Source organism: Diorhabda sublineata, chromosome X (genome assembly GCF_026230105.1).
Source record: "Diorhabda sublineata isolate icDioSubl1.1 chromosome X, icDioSubl1.1, whole genome shotgun sequence".
NCBI lineage: Eukaryota > Metazoa > Arthropoda > Insecta > Coleoptera > Chrysomelidae > Diorhabda > Diorhabda sublineata.
Genome location: NC_079485.1, coordinates 39365229 through 39384237, shown reverse-complemented (window position 1 = coordinate 39384237; position 19009 = coordinate 39365229). Strand labels below are relative to the sequence as shown.

Below are 19009 nucleotides of genomic sequence, written 5' to 3'. Positions count from 1 at the left end.
AGAAAAGTATATATCAATATAATTCACCACCTTGTAAGGGTGATAGCTCCGAACAGGATGGGCCCAATGAATTTCGGTACACGTTTTTAATGAGAAAGTTACACTGTAGGTGCTGGGAGAAAAATATTTTGAATTTCGACATAATCTACACTATTAGTTCAGGGAATTTTAAATTTTTCTAAACCACCCAAAAAATTATCTTTTCGAAGTTTCAGACCTCATCATCCAGTTCCACAAAGTCATTTTTTAAATTATAGACTAAAAGTAATCGGAAGGTATGAGATCAGGTGAATATGGCAGATCAGGTAATAAGCCTGACCCCCAAATCGTGTCAGCAAATCAAAATAGTATTGGGCATTATCGTTTTTTCTTTTTTCTGATCTCTCTGAAATCCAAAAAAATTGATTTTAGATTTGGTGGGAAAACATTGAATAAATATTTGCAGCCTTTGTGATTTTCGGGGTAGATGTTACCCTTATAATCTTACCTATCAAATTATTTTTTTGGCGTTGTTTTTTTTTTCGATTGTACTTATTATTTTAATCGCTTGTTAAAGGAGAATCGATTCCGAGTTATTGTTTCCATTTCACGTATGTTTAAGCCGAATACGATTTACGTTGAACACGGACCTGTATTTTAGACATCGACATTCCATTACCTCGAAGCCATGAAAGTGGTTTTGCAAAAATTCTCTCAATAAAAATGAATGATTTAGTTAATGGTACGTGTTGAATCAGTTGTTAATTTATTGATGTTTGACAATCAGAAAACAAATAGACAACATGTAGAATACTGACAATTCAACTTAAAGTGTTATTCAAAAGAAATCGTATTCTTTGCACACTAATGAATGAACAATAATCGATTTAACAATAGAAAGTAACATAAAGATGATAACTTCGAAAATAAATTACGTAAATGCCCAGCAGAAATAAGATTAATGAAATAGATAACATATCTACAGAATGAAATAATGTCAAAAATTATTGCAACAATAATAATGGTCTCGAAAATTACTTAAAAACAATGGCACATTGTCAATAAACATGCTTAAAGAGATTGTTTAACCGCTGGATATGGAACAGTGTTCATCCGAAGTACGTTTTACAATAGATGGAATACTAAACATGCATTGCAACTGAAATGAGGTTTATTAAATATATGTGATTATTGATTAAGTTTAGAAGGGTGAACAATTTGCTTGGGATCTAGGAGGTAATTAATGTTGTACAACTGGTGTGAAAGAATAAGCCACGATATCGTTGAAATATGACCGCTAAAATATCCAATGGATCAATTTGTGTTAGGCTCACACTTTAATGTACCTTTTTTCATTCTTATAGAAGTCATAAAAAATATACTGATGTCGATTAATGGCAATGTTTGAAATATATTTATGGATGTCACACCAATACCTAGATAATCTTTATCTTTACTACCTATACGGTTATAAAGTACATATTATATATAATTCGTGTATTCATTGAGGCGCAAAAACAGTTTTCGATTAATTTATTCTTTATTAACAAAATATAAATATTATTTTGTTGTTTTTACATAGAATTGATAATACTAGAAAGTTCCTCTGGTAGCTAAATTTATATAATATAAGGTTGACTCATGATTCATTGCCTGGATCTCTAGTTTCTGCGAAATCCAGATTATATGCCTTTAAATATCATACAGCAACTGTTCTACTCTTCCATCCATTCATTAGTGTACTTCTCGAGGTTGTTCAAACCCAAAAATTTTGAAATAATCTAGAAAAATTTCCCAAATTTGTTTTTTCCAACTGTAGGTTAAAAATAGTCTTGTTTGAGCAGCCATGTGGCTGCAAGCATCTAGAAGCATCAAACTCTTCAGTTCGTCTTTATCAACTATATACAGAGAGTTATGAGAAACTCAACATACTTTTACCATATGTAGAGCCCACTTTAATACTTATTTCCCTAGCAACAAAAACGAAGGCAATAATTATTAATTGTTTTGTGCTTTATTGATTCCAGTTACCACAAATTGTTGAGAATTATCTACTTATATAGGCCAATCACTGAGACCCAGACTGTTTGTTTTTTTTTTAACTATTGACTGTGATTTTGGCAACCAAGATCTCAGCAATACGTCTAACCTCCCCTCACTACCACAAAACTCAATAACCACTGCCTCTTCTACCTCCAAAAATCAACCTAACCCCGAAAAATCCACATATTCACTCTCCACCTTTATCATATGCTGAAGCTACCTCAGCAAAATCTCCACCGCCTTCTATGCCCTCTCGAGAACAGACCATCATTATGTCTTCTATCCCCAACACTGTACTATTTGACTACATTAAATAAATAGGTTCCTAAAAATTTTCATTTCGTATCCAGAATATCACACGGTCGCATATGCATTTATTTATCATCGACGACTCAAGTCGACGAACTTCTAAAAACCAACCAAAGCATCCTAGTTAATTCCAGTTTAATCCCTATACGTCTCCAACCAAAAGAATACTCATTTCCAATGTTAGTCCATCCATTCCTCATTCCTAGGGTTATCACTCACCTCTCCTAAATCATACGTCAAATGTGGCTCACCTGATGATGAATACGCACATGTCCTCAGCCGAGTAACTTATGTATTTTTATCAACCAACAATGATTTTTCTTGAACTTGAATGCTTTCTGGGCACACTGCTGATTTATTCCCCATCCCTTAAGATCCCTCTCCCAAATCAAATGATTCGGTCAATCTCACCCCCTCCTCTTCTGTTGACCCTACTGCCACTACTGATACTTCAGTTATACCAGCAAAATACGATCATCGGAAGTGTTTCGAAGTGTAATATCAAATTCTAAACCATACAAGCAGATACAAAAGTGAGCTAAGAAAAACGGGATGATCATAAAAACGTTTCAGAAAAAAGTTGACAAGAATTTTATCCACTACAATATTTGTAATAAATGTAGATAACATTGAAGGCATAGGAAATGAGATATTTGCCAATAACCAACCTATTATAATCTTTAGTCTTGTATATGATAGACTAGAAAACAAAACTTTTGATACAATTTTTTTCATGCCATATTGAGGTCTTTACGAAGTTTCAGCTTATTATCCCCTTTTCCGAGGTAAAACCCCTAATACAAGAAAATTTTTGTACGAACATGTCTATGAATTAAACAAATTATATATAACATATAAATTATTACATTAAGTTATTATAGAATAAGAATACACCTAGAAATATATTTCAAGCAAACTGTGTTGCATAACAATCCCAGTTTTTTTTTATAAGTACCATGGAATTACTCAGTTAATATTTCTGTAATGATACAATGTCAATATGAAGGTCGGTACGTAGGATGAGTTTTAAACTGAAAACATTACAGCATTCATTTGAATAATTGTGAAACAACATTTTTAATAATGTCACTCACAAATGTTTAGCCAATTATAAAACGCAATTCCAAATTTTTTAAGAATTTTTTGAGATCAATGCTGAAGGACTCTCACAGCAGTTGATTGAATTATTAAACAAATTTAACAAATTTAAAAAAATCAACGGCTTATATTTGTTGAATCAAACTTGTGTGAGGGTGAAATAAAAATGGAATTTTTCTAAACACACTGTTTTCTTACACATGGTATATACATTAACAATCAAAAAGACAATAAACGATCTAATTAGTCAACCAAATAAATAAGACACAAGCACAGCTTAGCAAGGACGATATTTTAATCGCCTCGTCAAGCACAACCGATCATGTGTAAAGAAATAGTCACTTCTATAATGCGAATCAAAATATACAAAGGGATATATATATATTAGTTTTTTGTTAACAGATGGATCATACAATAAGTTGACAAGGTTGGAACATCGAAAGAATTTTATTCAACTTCCGCCAAGAATTTTTTCGTAAACAACACGCTTAATATAAACACTTTCAGATAGAAAAACGAACTGAAAGGTAAAAAATACCAGGGAAGCAGGTCCTGGCAACTACAAGTATCTTGAACTAGCTCTGATTACGAAGATGTTAACAACATAAACGATTATGGAAGAAAATCTTCAGAATGGTTAAATTCTGAGCTCTTGGAAACCAATTTGATGACCAAATGTATAACTTGGAAATGGAGGAAGCTCTTTAAAAACATGGAATGATGAAAATAAAAACAAGTTGAGTTTTGTAGCTTGAAATGTGACAAATCACCTTCTAACGAATTCCTCCAGTTAATACGCTGTTTAAAACGATCAGGACTATAACTTGAGTCATCGTAGGGTATAGAAAGAGAGCACAGAATGCGTTTTCTTCATCCCAAATGAATAATATCTTGCAATAATATGAATCGGAAAGTATATTGATTATTATATCGACTAAATTATTATTATTGTATTATCATCCAAGTGTTTATATATATATATATATATAAAATTTATAATGGATAAAAAAGTTATTTGTCAATGATTCCAAAATATATAGGGGGATGGTCCCAGAAGTACCTAGCCTGATCTAGAGATGGCGGTAGTTACTTGAAAAATACCCACTGTATTAGAAAGTACACAATCTACACAGCACATGTTTCAAGTTTGAAGACGCCAGTTTTTTAGTCAGCCAACAATAGTGAACGTTTTCTGTTAATTTGTACAATGGAAAAATTGTGATACAATATTTTAATTTGGAAGGCATTAGCCCAACCAATATAAAAGATTAACTAGATTCTACTCTGCTTAAGACTTCTCCTTCGTTATCAACAGTAAAGTGTTGGATAGCAGAGTTTTAACAAGGCCGTACGAATTGCGAAGACCAGCATAGCAGTGGTCGACCAAATGAGACGACGGCTCCAGAAATATTGACGAAAATTCACAAAGCAGTACTGGATAATCGTCGACTGAAAGTGCCCGAGCTAGTAGATATAGTAGGAATTTCAAAAAGTACGACGCATCGCATATTAACTGAAAATTTTGTCATGGAAAGCTATGTGCTAGAAGGGTGCCGTGTTTGATCACAATGGAACGAAAACAGCGTCGTGAAGATATTTCCATCAAGTGTTTGGCAATGGTCCACAGAAATAAAGCCGAATTTTGAAAATGAAAACAATGGACTGAAAATGAAGAACCGGCAAAGACCGTTCCATCTGCAGGCTAGGTCATGGTTCGGTTTTTAATATTATGCGTAATTATTGCAACGTTTGAGCGAAGAAATCGAGCAAAAACGGCCGCATTTGGCTAAGAGGAAAGTGTTGTTTCATCAAGACAATGCACTAACTCACACATCCATTATTGCAAGGACAAAATGAATTGAAGTTTGAATTACTATCTCATGCACCTAATAGAACATCCCCACACGTGACTAATCTTTATTAGCTTTCCAATTGAATAAATAACAAAGTGTTTCTATGCACCAGCTACCTCTGCTCAGTGAGATTTTCTACCCCTCGGTTGAGTTATTTTTAACCATTACTATCTACGGGAAACTGTTCTTAAATTATTCTAATAACTACTTCGCTCATCTGATGTTTACGGTACGTCAGGTGCATTACTAACATTAAATAAAACAAATCGTCTAGCTAGACATAGCTTCGTTAAGCACAGAAATTCTGACCATGGTGGCGTGAGTAAATGTTATACAATAATCAGAAAACCAATTAGGATTCATTGCACTCGGAAAGTAGCGCGAGGTATTACCTCCTTATAATGCATTCTCCAATCGTTTTAGTTGTTTTCAACATCTGTTTTATAATTTCAACAAATATTATTTCTAACTATTTACTTTATATTGATCTGAATGATCGAAAAAGGTTTCTGTAATTGTTACTATATTACTATAAATTTTTCATTTCTAATCAACACTTTAAGCAAGTCAGACAATTCCAATTTGGGAATATCATAAGTTCAAATTATTTGATTGGTTTATTTAAGAATATTATCATAAAACGCGTTCCCAATTTTATTGCAGTCGGTATTAAATAAACGAAAACCAAGGAAATGACACGATTTGAGTGCAGAAAATATTTTCGAAACATGAGGTGAGCCGTTTCCCAGACGCCATCGTCTATTTATACAACATACATCTACCTAAATTTATACTCGTACCAAATGACAGAAATAATGGAATAAATCCTTTCCATTCCAATTGCTACAAGTATTGATTTCTTTTGTTTTATATGGTATTTTGTTCATTGTCATACATATATTGTAGGTAGGTCAATTCATAAAAGCGGCTCTATTAGTAGTATATATAGTATCAATTAAATAGTTCATAGTTGCATTGGAATTTGTAAAATAGGATTTTGAATTTTACTAAACTTGTATATGGCTTTTTTATCATTGGCAAATTTTTTGTTCCTACGTTTGGGATTCATTTCTATCTTATTCTTGTATTTCTTAATTCCGTCGCTAGAATTTTTATAATTGATTATATGTTTTTTGATATTTGATGGTTTGTTAATGCATTTTTATTTTTTTATCGTATTGATGGTCTTTCAATCTATTTTCTAAATACTGATATGTCTGTCCTACATGTACAGCGTTACAATCATTACAAGGTACTTAATGTATAATACTAGCTTTTACCCGCGGCTTCGCTCGCATCGAATCCATTAAATAAGTATCAGAAATCATCATAATAGAAAATAAACAACCTCTGTAGCTATATTAGAACCTGAGATATAGATCTTTGAATGTAGAAAAATTACCAAAAACCTACAAAAATCCATAACTCCACATTGAATTTCCGCGCCTAGCTCCTCTCCAACTCAACCGATTTATGTGTTCAAAAACTCAAAAGAAAGAAGGTGTTTCAGCGAGTGTTCTTAAACCAAAACGAACTCTGTAGCTATATTAGAATCTGAGATATAGAACTTTGAATGTAGAAAAATTACCAAAAACCTACAAAAATCCGTAACTCCACATTGAATGTCCGCGCCTAGCTCCTCTCCAACTCAACCGATTTGAGTGTACAAAAACTCAAAAGAAAGGTGTTTCAGCGAGTGTTCTTAAACCAAAACGACCTCTGTAGCTATATTAGAACCTGAGATATAGAACTTTGAATGTAGAAAAATTACCAAAAAATTACCAAAAACCTACAAAAATCCATAACTCCACATTGAATGTCCGCGCCTAGCTCCTCTCCAACTCAACCGATTTAAGTGTACAAAAACTCAAAAGAAAGGTGTTTCAGCGAGTGTTCTTAAACCAAAACGACCTCTGTAGCTATATTAGAACCTGAGATATAGATCTTTGAATGTAGAAAAATTACCAAAAACCTACAAAAATCTATAACTCCACATTGAATGTCCGCGCCTAGCTCCTCTCCAACTCAACCGATTTGAGTGTTCAACAACTCGAAAGAAAGAAGGTGTTTCAGCGAGTGTTCATAAAGCAAAACGAAGTCTCTATCTTGAATAGAACCTGAGATATTGAGGATAGAACGTGTGTATGTGAAAAATTCCCATAAGTAATGTACGGAGGGAAATCGCATTTGAGTATAACTTGAGAATGGTGAAAATTAGATGAAATCCGATGGTTGATGGCTGATCTGTGCATCAAAACCTTTCATTGAAAAAAAAAAAAAATTAAGCAAATCGGTTGGGTAGAACGCCTGAACGGCCTCGGAATGGAAATCATCAATTTTTTAATATATGATTACTTTTGATGTTTAGTTTTTGTCCCTGAATCGATTATAGTATCTGTTTATTATTTTCTTGAATATGTCGTTTATCATTTTTTTCTGGATAATGATTTTCTTTTAATCCCGAATTTTGATGCTTAGCTATTCAAAAAGCAAAAAACGAAATCAAAAATGAAAATGATAAAAAAAGACCTATAAATAATTTGAGTAGAGTTTTATAGATTTTAATGCCAATAATATAATTGATTGCATATTTGAAATGTAACAATTAAGGAAAAATTATTATTTTTGGTTAAAATAGATTTTCAAATTGATACTCGTATGTGCTCATATTAATATAACTATGCAAGTTGTCAGTATCAAATCATATTTTGATGAATGAATAATTATTAATTGCTGGGTAATTTTAAAATATTGTTCACGCCAGAATTAATTCAAAACTCATGAAAACTGGCAACGCTGTCCGACCAACCGACTACTGAGCGAATGGAAGAAATGAGATAATATAATAAGTTCTGTTGTTAAAGCTATGTAAAAATTTTCTTACAAATAAATGTTAATGTGAACGTGTTAATAATAACTATAATACAAAAAATGGTCCTTACGAGCGGATTATAAACAAAACCAGTGAAAATTCGCAATAAACAATATATTATTAACAACTATAACCCAAAAACAATTTACCACGTGCTGCAAGCAACTATCAACGAGTGCAAAGTGATCGACCAAACAAGTAGTCGATACAATATCACGGCGACCAGACATCAACTCAACTGGCCGACTAGTTCAATTGCAAGAATCAGGCAGTTCGACCGAAATCAGAGTGAGTTTGTTCCAAATTATTTATTTCCGAATTTTTCTTTCCATTTGCAATTTCAAAGCTTCTCTGTTTGTGCTTGAACAACTTGACAATATAAAATGGCAGAACTTGGCAAACTAATAAAGAAAAGAGGTGTAATTAAAGCTCAGTTAACTATTTTCACAAAAGCGGTAAATGAATTTGCAACTATATCTAATTTAAGCCAAACAGAAGTTACAAAATTAAAAGATAGGTTACGTGATGCCGAAAATTATCTTGACGAATTCAAATCATATCAATTAGAAATAGAGTTACAGGATGATATAAATTTAGATGAGCAATTAATCGAACGAGAGAGATTTGAAAATTCATATTATGATGCAATCGCTGTTGCTAAAAACATTTTACAAAGCTACAATAATCACGATAATGATACAAATCTTAGCGTGATTTCAGACAAAGCTTGTTGTAAAAACGAGGGTATAAAGCTTCCGGATATATCACTTCCTAAATTCAGTGGAAACTTTGAAGATTGGTTAGAATTCAGGGACACATATAAAAGCCTTATTCATGATAGTAAAAAATTAGATAATATTCAAAAATTTTATTACTTGCGAAGTGCACTAGGAGGAACAGCAGCGGCGTCCATTTCCAAAATCAAATATACGGCCGACAATTATGAAGTGGCATGGGCCACAATTTCAAAAAGATTTGACAATACTAAAAAATTAATATATGAACATATTAGAGCTATTTTTTCATTAGAAAATATACAAAAACCGACAGCTGAAAAACTACAAAATTTAGCTGACGATATTCACAAACATTTGGGATCTATTGAACAATTGGGGCAAAATATAACTAATTGGGATCCTCTACTAATTTTTTGGATTACTAATAAATTAGATACTAGCTCAAACCTTGAATGGGAAAGGGAAAATAGAGATCAGGAAGAATTGCCAAAGTTAGATAAATTCCTACAATTTTTACAAAAACGTTCCAATTTTCTTAATATGTTAGAATCAAAGAACAGTCTCAGTTTAAATAAATCAGATTCAAAATTTAGTAATGAGGAAAATAAATTCAATAAACAAAGTAGAGTAAGGTCATTGACCTCAAGTACATATACATGCTCCTATTGCAAGAAAGAGCATTCAATATATCGTTGTGCAGAGTTTCTCGGATTAACAATAACACAAAAAAAAGATTTTGTCAAAAAATCAAATCTTTGCCATAACTGTTTGCGTTCGGGTCACTCTGTCAAACAGTGTAAATTAGGGCCTTGCAAAGTGTGTAAAGCTTGGCACAATACAATTTTGCATGAAAAACTCGAGATAGCGGACAACGCGAGCTCAAGTTCCGCAGCACTAAGCAGTGGCGTAGTGGTACCAGCGGCGGGGCAGGTGCTATTATCTACCGCCTGTTTACTCATTTCAGACAATTTCAATAATTTTCACAAAGCAAGAGCGTTATTAGATTGTGGTTCTCAAACTTCCTTTATAACGGAGGATTTGCAAAAGCGTTTGAATATTGCGACACATAAAACAGATCTTTCAATTTTCGGAATTTCAAACAATATTTCAAAGGTCAGTAAAAGGTGTAAGGTTTCATTTAAATCTATACATACCAATTTTAAAGCGCATGGCAATTGTTATATTCTAAAAGAGATTACAAGTGTGATGCCGTGTTGTCGAATCAACACGCAATCTTGGGCGATTCCAGGTGATCTAAAGCTAGCTGATCCACAATTCAATATTCCCGGACCAGTAGACATGCTCATTGGCGCGGACCTATTTTGGACAATTTTAAGCAATAACAAAATTTCGTTAGGAAAAAATATGCCGCTATTAATTGATACAGTGCTAGGTTGGGTTGTATCTGGGCAAATAAGTACTAACAACGTTGAAAAGGCTTCTTGTAATTTAAGTATAAACCAGGAATTATTAAATTCAATAGCCAAATTTTGGGAAATCGAGGAAATATCTAGCACGCGACAACTTTCTCCAGATGAACAATTTTGCGAGGACAATTTCATCAAAACTACTACCAGAGACGCGAACGGACGTTTTACAGTCACTATACCTTTGAAGCAACAACCTTCTAGTTTAGGTGAGTCGAAAGCTCAAGCCGAAAAACGTTTCTATGCATTAGAACGAAAATTCAGGAGAGATCCAATGCTGCACAGCAGATATATACAATTTATGAACGAGTATAAAGAGCTAGGCCATATGACAATTTGTAACGGCAATGATTCAAGCTTCGAATATTTCATGCCGCATCACGGAGTTTTGAGAGAAGAGAGTTTGACCACAAAACTACGGGTAGTTTTCGATGCATCAGCGCCCTCTAGCAACGGTCTATCCTTCAACAATATTCAAGTCATTGGACCCGTTTTACAAGACGATTTACTATCAATAGTCTTAAGGTTTAGGAAATATAACTATGTAGTTTCGGCAGACATAGTTAAAATGTACCGGCAAATTTCAATAACGCCCGAGCAAAGGCATTTGCAAAAAATTGTATGGCGCGAAAATCCGAGTGATAACCTGGAAGTCTACCAGCTAAATACCGTTACATACGGGCAAGCCTCTGCCAGTTATCTTGCAATACGCTGTTTAGCTAAACTCGCTGAGGATATTCAAGAAATGAACCCGGAAATAGCCGAAATCATTAAGCACGACTTTTATGTAGATGACCTGTTAACAGGTGCACCTACACTTGAGCATGCGCAATACATATGTAAAGCGATAAGTGACACTCTTAAATCGGGATGTTTCGCACTCCGAAAATGGTGCTCTAACGACACCAACGCGCTCAAAAATATAAGTTCAAATGATTTAAAATCCGATATACTAGAATTTGCGCATGATGGCAAAACAAAAACATTAGGCTTGATATGGGTTTGCAATAACGACAAGCTTCAATATAAAATTCATACCCATCCTATAGGTACAAAGGTCACAAAACGCACAATTTTATCTACTATATCAAAAATATTCGACATCCTTGGTTTACTAAGCCCATGTACTATTATCGCAAAAATGATAATGCAAAAATTATGGGAAAATAAATTAGCTTGGGATGACGCTATTCCAAAAGCTATATCTGAAAATTGGGTAAGGTTGGAGAAGGAGCTTCTTATTTTGAACGATCTTGAGTTAAACAGACAAGCTATTTGCAAGAATGCTGTTGAATTACAACTGCATGGTTTCGCTGACGCTTCGGAAAAGGCTTACGGAGCCTGTGTTTATTTGAGAAGTATTGATTCCGATCAAAAGGTTCATGTATCACTGTTATGCGCCAAAGCAAAGGTGGCACCTATAAAAACAATACCAATCCCGCGGTTGGAATTATGCGCAGCATTGCTTCTAGCCCGCCTAACAGATAAAGCTAAAACTGCTTTGAAAATTCAATTCAAATCTTTCACACTTTGGTCGGACTCAACTATAACTCTAGCTTGGGTACGCACAAGCCCGAATCTGCTAAAAACATTCACGGCCCATAGAGTGGCAGAAATTCAGTCTCTCACTAAACACGCCGATTGGAGGCACATCCCCACCCACGATAATCCAGCAGATATTGCTTCAAGGGGAATATATCCTAGTCAAATTTTAAACTCTGATTTGTGGTGGCGCGGCCCTACTTGGCTAGCTAAGGACCCAAGTTTTTGGCCCAATGACAAGCTGGAGGTGCTTCATGATTTACCTGAACTTAAATCCAGTCTTCTGACCAATGTTGCGCCCCCTACTCTGAGTTTTCCCTTTGAACGTTTTTCAAATTTCTCAAGAATGCAACGAACAATGGCATACATTTTACGATTTAAGGATAATTGTCTTCAGAGAAATCGCAGAAGAGGCGGTTCTCTTACAGTACAGGAGTTAAGTGATTCTCTAAAATGTCTCATTCGAATTTGTCAATCTCAATCGTATTCTACCGAAATTGAAACATTGAAAAATAACAAGCCTTTGAGCTCCCATAGTAATCTATTAAGTCTTAGTCCCTTTCTAGAACCCGATGGTTTGCTACGCGTAGGAGGGCGACTAAAACATTCAAATTACTCCTTTGACAAAAGGCATCCAATTTTGATCAATTCAAAGCATCATTTTTCAAAGCTACTATTTTTACAAGAACATGAACGCCTATTGCATGGCGGCCCTCAGCTGCTCTTAAGCACTATAAGAGAAAATTACTGGGTTATATCCGGTAGAAATCTTGCACGAAAGACTGTTAAGAATTGTGTGAAATGCTTCAAATTCAATGCTAAAACCATACAGCCAATTATGGCCAACTTACCGCGCGATAGAACTAATCCTTCTAGTGCATTTTCAATAGTGGGAGTTGATTACGCGGGGCCATTTATGATTAACGATAAGAAAGGTAGAGGTTGTCGTTTAAGTAAATGTTATATTGGCGTATTTATTTGTTTATCAACTAAAGCAGTCCATTTGGAATTGATTTCTAGCCTTTCTTCAGAATCATTTATTCAAGCGCTATATCGTTTTGTCTCTAGACGAGGCAAACCATCAAAAATATTGTCCGACAATGGAACAAGCTTCGTCGGGGCACAGCGAGAGCTAAAGGATTTTCTAAAACATGGCAGCAACACTATAATCGAGAAATGTAGCTCTCAGAATATAGAGTGGAGTTTTATACCACCCTACTCTCCTCATTTCGGAGGTTTGTGGGAAGCAGCTGTCAAAAGCGTAAAGCATCATTTAAGGCGCGTTTTGACCCAAGTTCATTTATCATTTGAAGAATTTGCCACAGTTCTCGCACAAATCGAGGCGATTTTGAATTCGCGTCCTTTATGCCCACTGAGCTCTGATCCCAACGATTTTGGACCTCTTACCCCAGCTCACTTCTTGATTGGAAGACCAATAATTGCAGCACCTGATCAAGATGTCACCGACATAAAAATGAATCGACTTTCCAGATTTCAGCTCGTACAACAATTAGCACAGCACTTCTGGAACAGATGGAAATCTGAGTACATTGCGGAGCTCCAAAGACGCACCAAATGGAAGTCCAACCAAGGCCATCTAGTAGAAGATTCTCTCGTTTTAGTGAAAGGCGAGAACACTATGCCCACTCAGTGGTTATTAGGTAGAATCAGCAAGCTCCATAGAGGCCCTGACGGTATCGCTAGGGTCGCTTCTATAAGAACTCCCTCTGGAGAAATCATCAAAAGAAGCTTTCAAAAAATCTGCCCCCTTCCAGTTGACCTTTGAAAGCCATCCTTATGCTTTCAACGCGGGGAGTATGTTCACGCCAGAATTAATTCAAAACTCATGAAAACTGGCAACGCTGTCCGACCAACCGACTACTGAGCGAATGGAAGAAATGAGATAATATAATAAGTTCTGTTGTTAAAGCTATGTAAAAATTTTCTTACAAATAAATGTTAATGTGAACGTGTTAATAATAACTATAATACAATATTTAAAAGTTTTTAAAAGAAGCCAAACATTGCAAATTCATTGAAACCTCATTCAAATTTTACTTCCTTCACTTGTATATGGTTTATTTTGGTCAGAAAGTTCTTCAATAACCAATAAATATTCATCATTCCATTAACTTCAAATCGGGATGGAAATGGAGCAATCTCAATACGCCGAGGTCCGTGTAGGTAAAAAAATCATCACTTCCATAAATCTTGAACAAAGGAATTATGTACAGCGTAGCATTCTGGTTTTTACATTTCTTCATTAAATGGAATGTTTCGGGACCTTAACAATTCCCGTTTAATGGTTTTTCTTGTTTTGTAGGTTGGATATGTCTATTTTAATTTGTTGTATCAATATTTGGTTGGCAAATAGGGTATTACTTTTTCATTTACCCATGTTTTGTAACCATCAAAATTCATCATTCTGATAATCTCCAGTGTTGGAGCTTGACCTTGACTTCCACCAACAAGGAGCGCGTTTGGAAAGAGGTTTTTTGTTTGAATTTTGGTTGAATCATTCTACCCTTTTAACTGTGTATGAGAAAAATGAATGTTAAGTTTTATCCATTACTTCAATAAAACACCTTTTTTCTCTATATAAACTGCAATCGTCTTGCCGTTATATTTACACCGACAAAAGCCCGTTTTATGGATTTCTTCCCTTAGTTTCTCTTCACTTTATTGGTAGCCTATTTTGTGCAATATTTTTTATTAATAAACTTTAAACTTTGGAAAATTAATGTTCATTCTGCATTCATATTTAATTACTCAGAAGAAGTGAGGCCTCAATATTATTAAAATGTTTTATATTGAGAAATTGAGCATATCTTAGAGATGTATATTATAGGAGTTCCATCTTCTACTATTTGCTCAAAAAATAAATACATGGTTTATAATTTCTCGACCTGTGAAAACTTTAAAATCACTTTTGAGTAATATACAAACTAAAATAATTTCAACTTTTGTTTGAGACTATACCAGCGATAAGAAATGCAATATAAAAATGAGCTCTCTACATTAACTAGGTAGTACTAGGTACTAGTGCATCCTTAATAAATTTACTGAAAGGACGACTAAAAATATTTGAAAACTGTTTACAATTTCTAAATCATGTATTCCCAAAATAAAAACCAAATACTATGATTCCCTCTCTCAAAACAATTTAAAAATATCTCTGGCTCTTTTATATCCATCAACATCTTTCAATTACTATACTTCCTAACTTCCAACGTCATCAAATCCAATTAAATTCTACCGTGTCCCATCAAAGATAAAGATGGGAAGTAGCTTTCAGCTGATGTTATTTTTAGGAAAAAACATAAAACGGTAGTTCAAGTGAAAAAATTGTTTAGTGTAAACCAAAAAAGAAACTAAATTGTTTTTGAATAGATAAGAATACAAAAACACGACACAAATTTGTCTAGGAGGTATGTTAATAAATTGTACACTTAATTCAATAGGACTAGAATGCACACTAATTTCCAGATTCGCATATCTCCGACATTTAGACTCCCTAAAAATCAAAATGGTGTCTGTATATCATTCCGCCACAAATCAAAACCTACGTCTACAATATTTTTTTAATTTGCTGATAACTCTCCAGAAAAATTCGATCAGGATTTAAACATCACTGATATCAATATACAGGAAATATTCTTGAACGTGCTGAAAGTCTTTTTCAGTGAGTTCCTTTAGGGCGCGTGTCGCTTTCTCTCAGGTTCAATGAACTCAAATCTTGTTTCTTTGAATGTAAATTTTACATAAGAAAATACGTAGAAATCGCACGGTGAGTAAGGTAGGGAATCTGAACTTAGCTAGAAACCTTTTGACAGATTATGCCAGGGCCTGTGCACTGGAATAGGAGAAGTTCAGGACGATTTTCAATGCCATCTATGTTATCGGTTTACATCTTACTTTTTGGTGATTTATTTTTGAATGTTTGTCAATCTGCATCGAGAAACAACCAAATTATTGATTGAACAACGTCCATCTTGCAAACGTGTTTGATATTGTTTGTTTATTAGCTATTTGCATTTTTGTGCATTTGAAAGTTATTATTTGTTGCGAATTGTGCTGTCGAGTTTACTTAGTCAATGAGTAAACAAGTAAAGGCCTGCTGTCTACCAGGATGGGGGTATAGGCATGACTCAACCATTTATGGCAGTTATAAGCAGGTAGTTATTTGAAAACAAAGACAAATGGATTGATATGTTTAACATCTGGAGAACGGGATTCATGTTTTTATTTCATATTAATAACCAAAAGGATTATTCAATAATAATTTAGGTGAAAGATAAATGTCATTGTATATTTTCTATAATGTAGTTTTTCTATTGAGATTAATTGAGACATTTTTTAGAATCAATTGCAAGAACTAGTTCCTCTATCAGCACCTTTACTGGTAACAGCCCAATAGAGGGAACAAAAAAACCTGTTAAGGTGTACGGAAGCGATTATTTCAAGCCCTTGTTGAAGAGCCTTGTAAGTATGAATTCAAAATGGCAATATTTTTATATATAATTCGTTGGTTGTTGGTAGCTCCTCGAGTATCCTGTATGAACCATCAATATCGACTGCTATGGAAACAGATAACAGATAAAATGTCAAAAACAAAATAAAAATTATAATAATCATCCTGAGTTTCAATATTCCATCTACCTATATCTTATGTGAACCATTTAATTTTGAAATTTAGGTGGTCGGACCTGGTTGTCACATAAATTGTAAATGAAATCAAAATATTTTACAAAACACTTCATTTAAACATCATTTTAATTTCAGGTATTTATATTTTCTTGTAAACAACAATATTTGAATTTGAAATGTTAGCAAAATGAACAACTAGCTTTGAGCATTTAAAATTACTCGAGTTATTTTTAAATTTCCCGCGAAATTAGCACGGATATGAACCTTAGATCAAATATTTGGTTATAGAAATCTTTTTCTTGGTACGGAGCCAGTTCGAGAGATGTCGCTAGGATCGAACTTCGTCCATCAAATTTTTATACAGAGTGGCAGATCATAATCTTAGGATTATGCGAAATAAGCCGACGCATTGTATTGGTGGGAAACCCATAACTTCTACCAATACCTACAGTTATAGCTAACCGACCTATTTTCGATATTATCAACCGTTTATGATGTTGAAACTACTCTGATGCGAATGAAGACTACGGTTATACTGATTTGTACACAGACACTATATTCATAACAGAAGATTTCATTTCATTGTAATATCTGTTATATTTGTTCGATGTGGTATTTGAATGATATCATGATATCCTTTATTCAAGACAAATTAACCATATTTCAACTTCCGTGCAGGGCATTGTCCTGTAACCGATTGAACTAATTTATTTTTGGGTCCATTCAAAGTCTTCTCTATTCTGAATGCATCTAATGTCTAATCTGGTACAGGCTCATCTGCATTTTCCATTTAAACAAAATGTGTATTCCTCTTATAAATTAGACTTTAAGATTTGGGAAATCACAGTCCTTTTGGTACTTTTTTTGATACGAGAAATCTTATTAATTAACAAACTACTCTTTACCACTATTATAGTCCAGTCAACTACTGGTTGAAATCGAAACATTTTGCAAGCCTTTCGCATTATGAAAGCGATTCTGAAGAAAAAGTTTTGGCCTAACCATAATTGATATAATAAGTTTAAGTATGGAACGCTAATCAAATATAAATCGGAGAAGACTGTTTCATATTTCAATCCCACCGATTAAAGTTCAAAGAAGCACATTACTGAAATAAATAGTTAGGAATCAGTCATGCGTTAATTTAATAAATTCTAAAGGATAATTGTTCGAGGCAATATAATACAAACAATATATTCTATGCGACTTATACAGTGTGAACAATGTAACATAACATATATTGAAATCAGTTAATAACTTGTAATATAAAGAAATGTTTACAAAACCATTAGATTGGACTCAAATCCTCTGAACGGCATGACTAAAATAGATGAAAGGGTTTCGGCTATACTAATATGAAGCCTAAGAGTTTGTTTCGTTGTACTCGTTAACCTTAGAAACTACTGATCCGATGGGAAAATTATTTTAGACCATTTACCGAGGAATGTGCTCCTAGGAAAGCAAAAATCCAATAAGATCATGGACACAAGCGCTGATCCTCATCATGTCAGCAGTGAAGATTCATCAGATGAATCTGATGATGATTAATTTGTTCAGTGAATAAACAAATTTCTATGGTCATCTCACTAAAAAATGAAATTATTTAAAAGATGTCTTCACTGCTGTTTGTCTTACAAATAGGACTATTCTTGTCGGACTACGGACCCATACCTGTTTATTTGTAGGACATTATTTCCTACAAGAGCAAAGAACACACTACTTACTCTATTATCTACTCGTATTTTTTTCCTACAGTTAGTAATGACAAAAATGGTTTTGTGGTATCAATAATTTCTGAGTGTAGGACCGAGGTAGCGTACCATCTAATTTGTAGTTAAATTATATGAATATTAATCAAGTCCAGGGATCCTGGACTATAAATCAAGTATAAAGTATAAATTATTGATGTAAGTTTCAAGTCAATTATTGCGGAAAATTATTTCGATATACCGAGTGCGATGTGCCAAGAGTACGAAAGTAGATAAAAAGGTAATAAAACATTCCGAATATCTCGAGCATTCTCTTACCTCCATCTTCATTTTCTTTTTGGTATTTATGAAATAAGACAGACAATAACATAAAACACACATATTTTTCCGAAACTATGAGGTTTTTAAGAATTCAAATTTATTGTGCCAATTTTTTTATACAATAAATTCACATTTGGGTATTATCTGATAGGTAAGTCAGGTTGGCGTGATTAAATCATTATTTTTAACTAGAAATTGATTAATACGAGGTGTGCTCAAATGAAATTCGAAATTTCCGCTTTGAAATAACGTAATCTATGGCATGGATGTGAAACTGCCATTGGCATCTTCTTTCTGGATCTAATGTATAAATGAATGACTCGTCATTTGCGACTTGATTGCTGTATCATTTTACGCGCCCAATTCATGTGTGCTATTTATAGTAATGCAAGTTCACGATATGTATATCTTAGTTGACTTTGTTCACCTTCGTCCGTATTTAATTTAGAGAAATTAAAGTTCAGCGATATAC

At 33.9% G+C, this 19009-nt stretch overlaps 1 protein-coding gene and 1 long non-coding RNA gene across 18 annotated transcripts in view; one reads left to right on the top strand and one right to left on the bottom strand.

The window, feature by feature from the left end:
• Window positions 1–16494, top strand: part of LOC130451863 (uncharacterized) — a 30646-nt gene extending 14152 nt beyond the window's left edge. Inside the window, exons 3-4 of the long non-coding RNA XR_008910801.1 lie at window positions 16221–16342; window positions 16400–16494. This is a non-coding gene — a long non-coding RNA (uncharacterized LOC130451863). The remainder of the gene's footprint in view (window positions 1–16220; window positions 16343–16399) is intronic.
• Window positions 1–19009, bottom strand: part of LOC130451862 (patronin) — a 91731-nt gene that overhangs the window by 55738 nt on the left and 16984 nt on the right. The window lies entirely within an intron of this gene.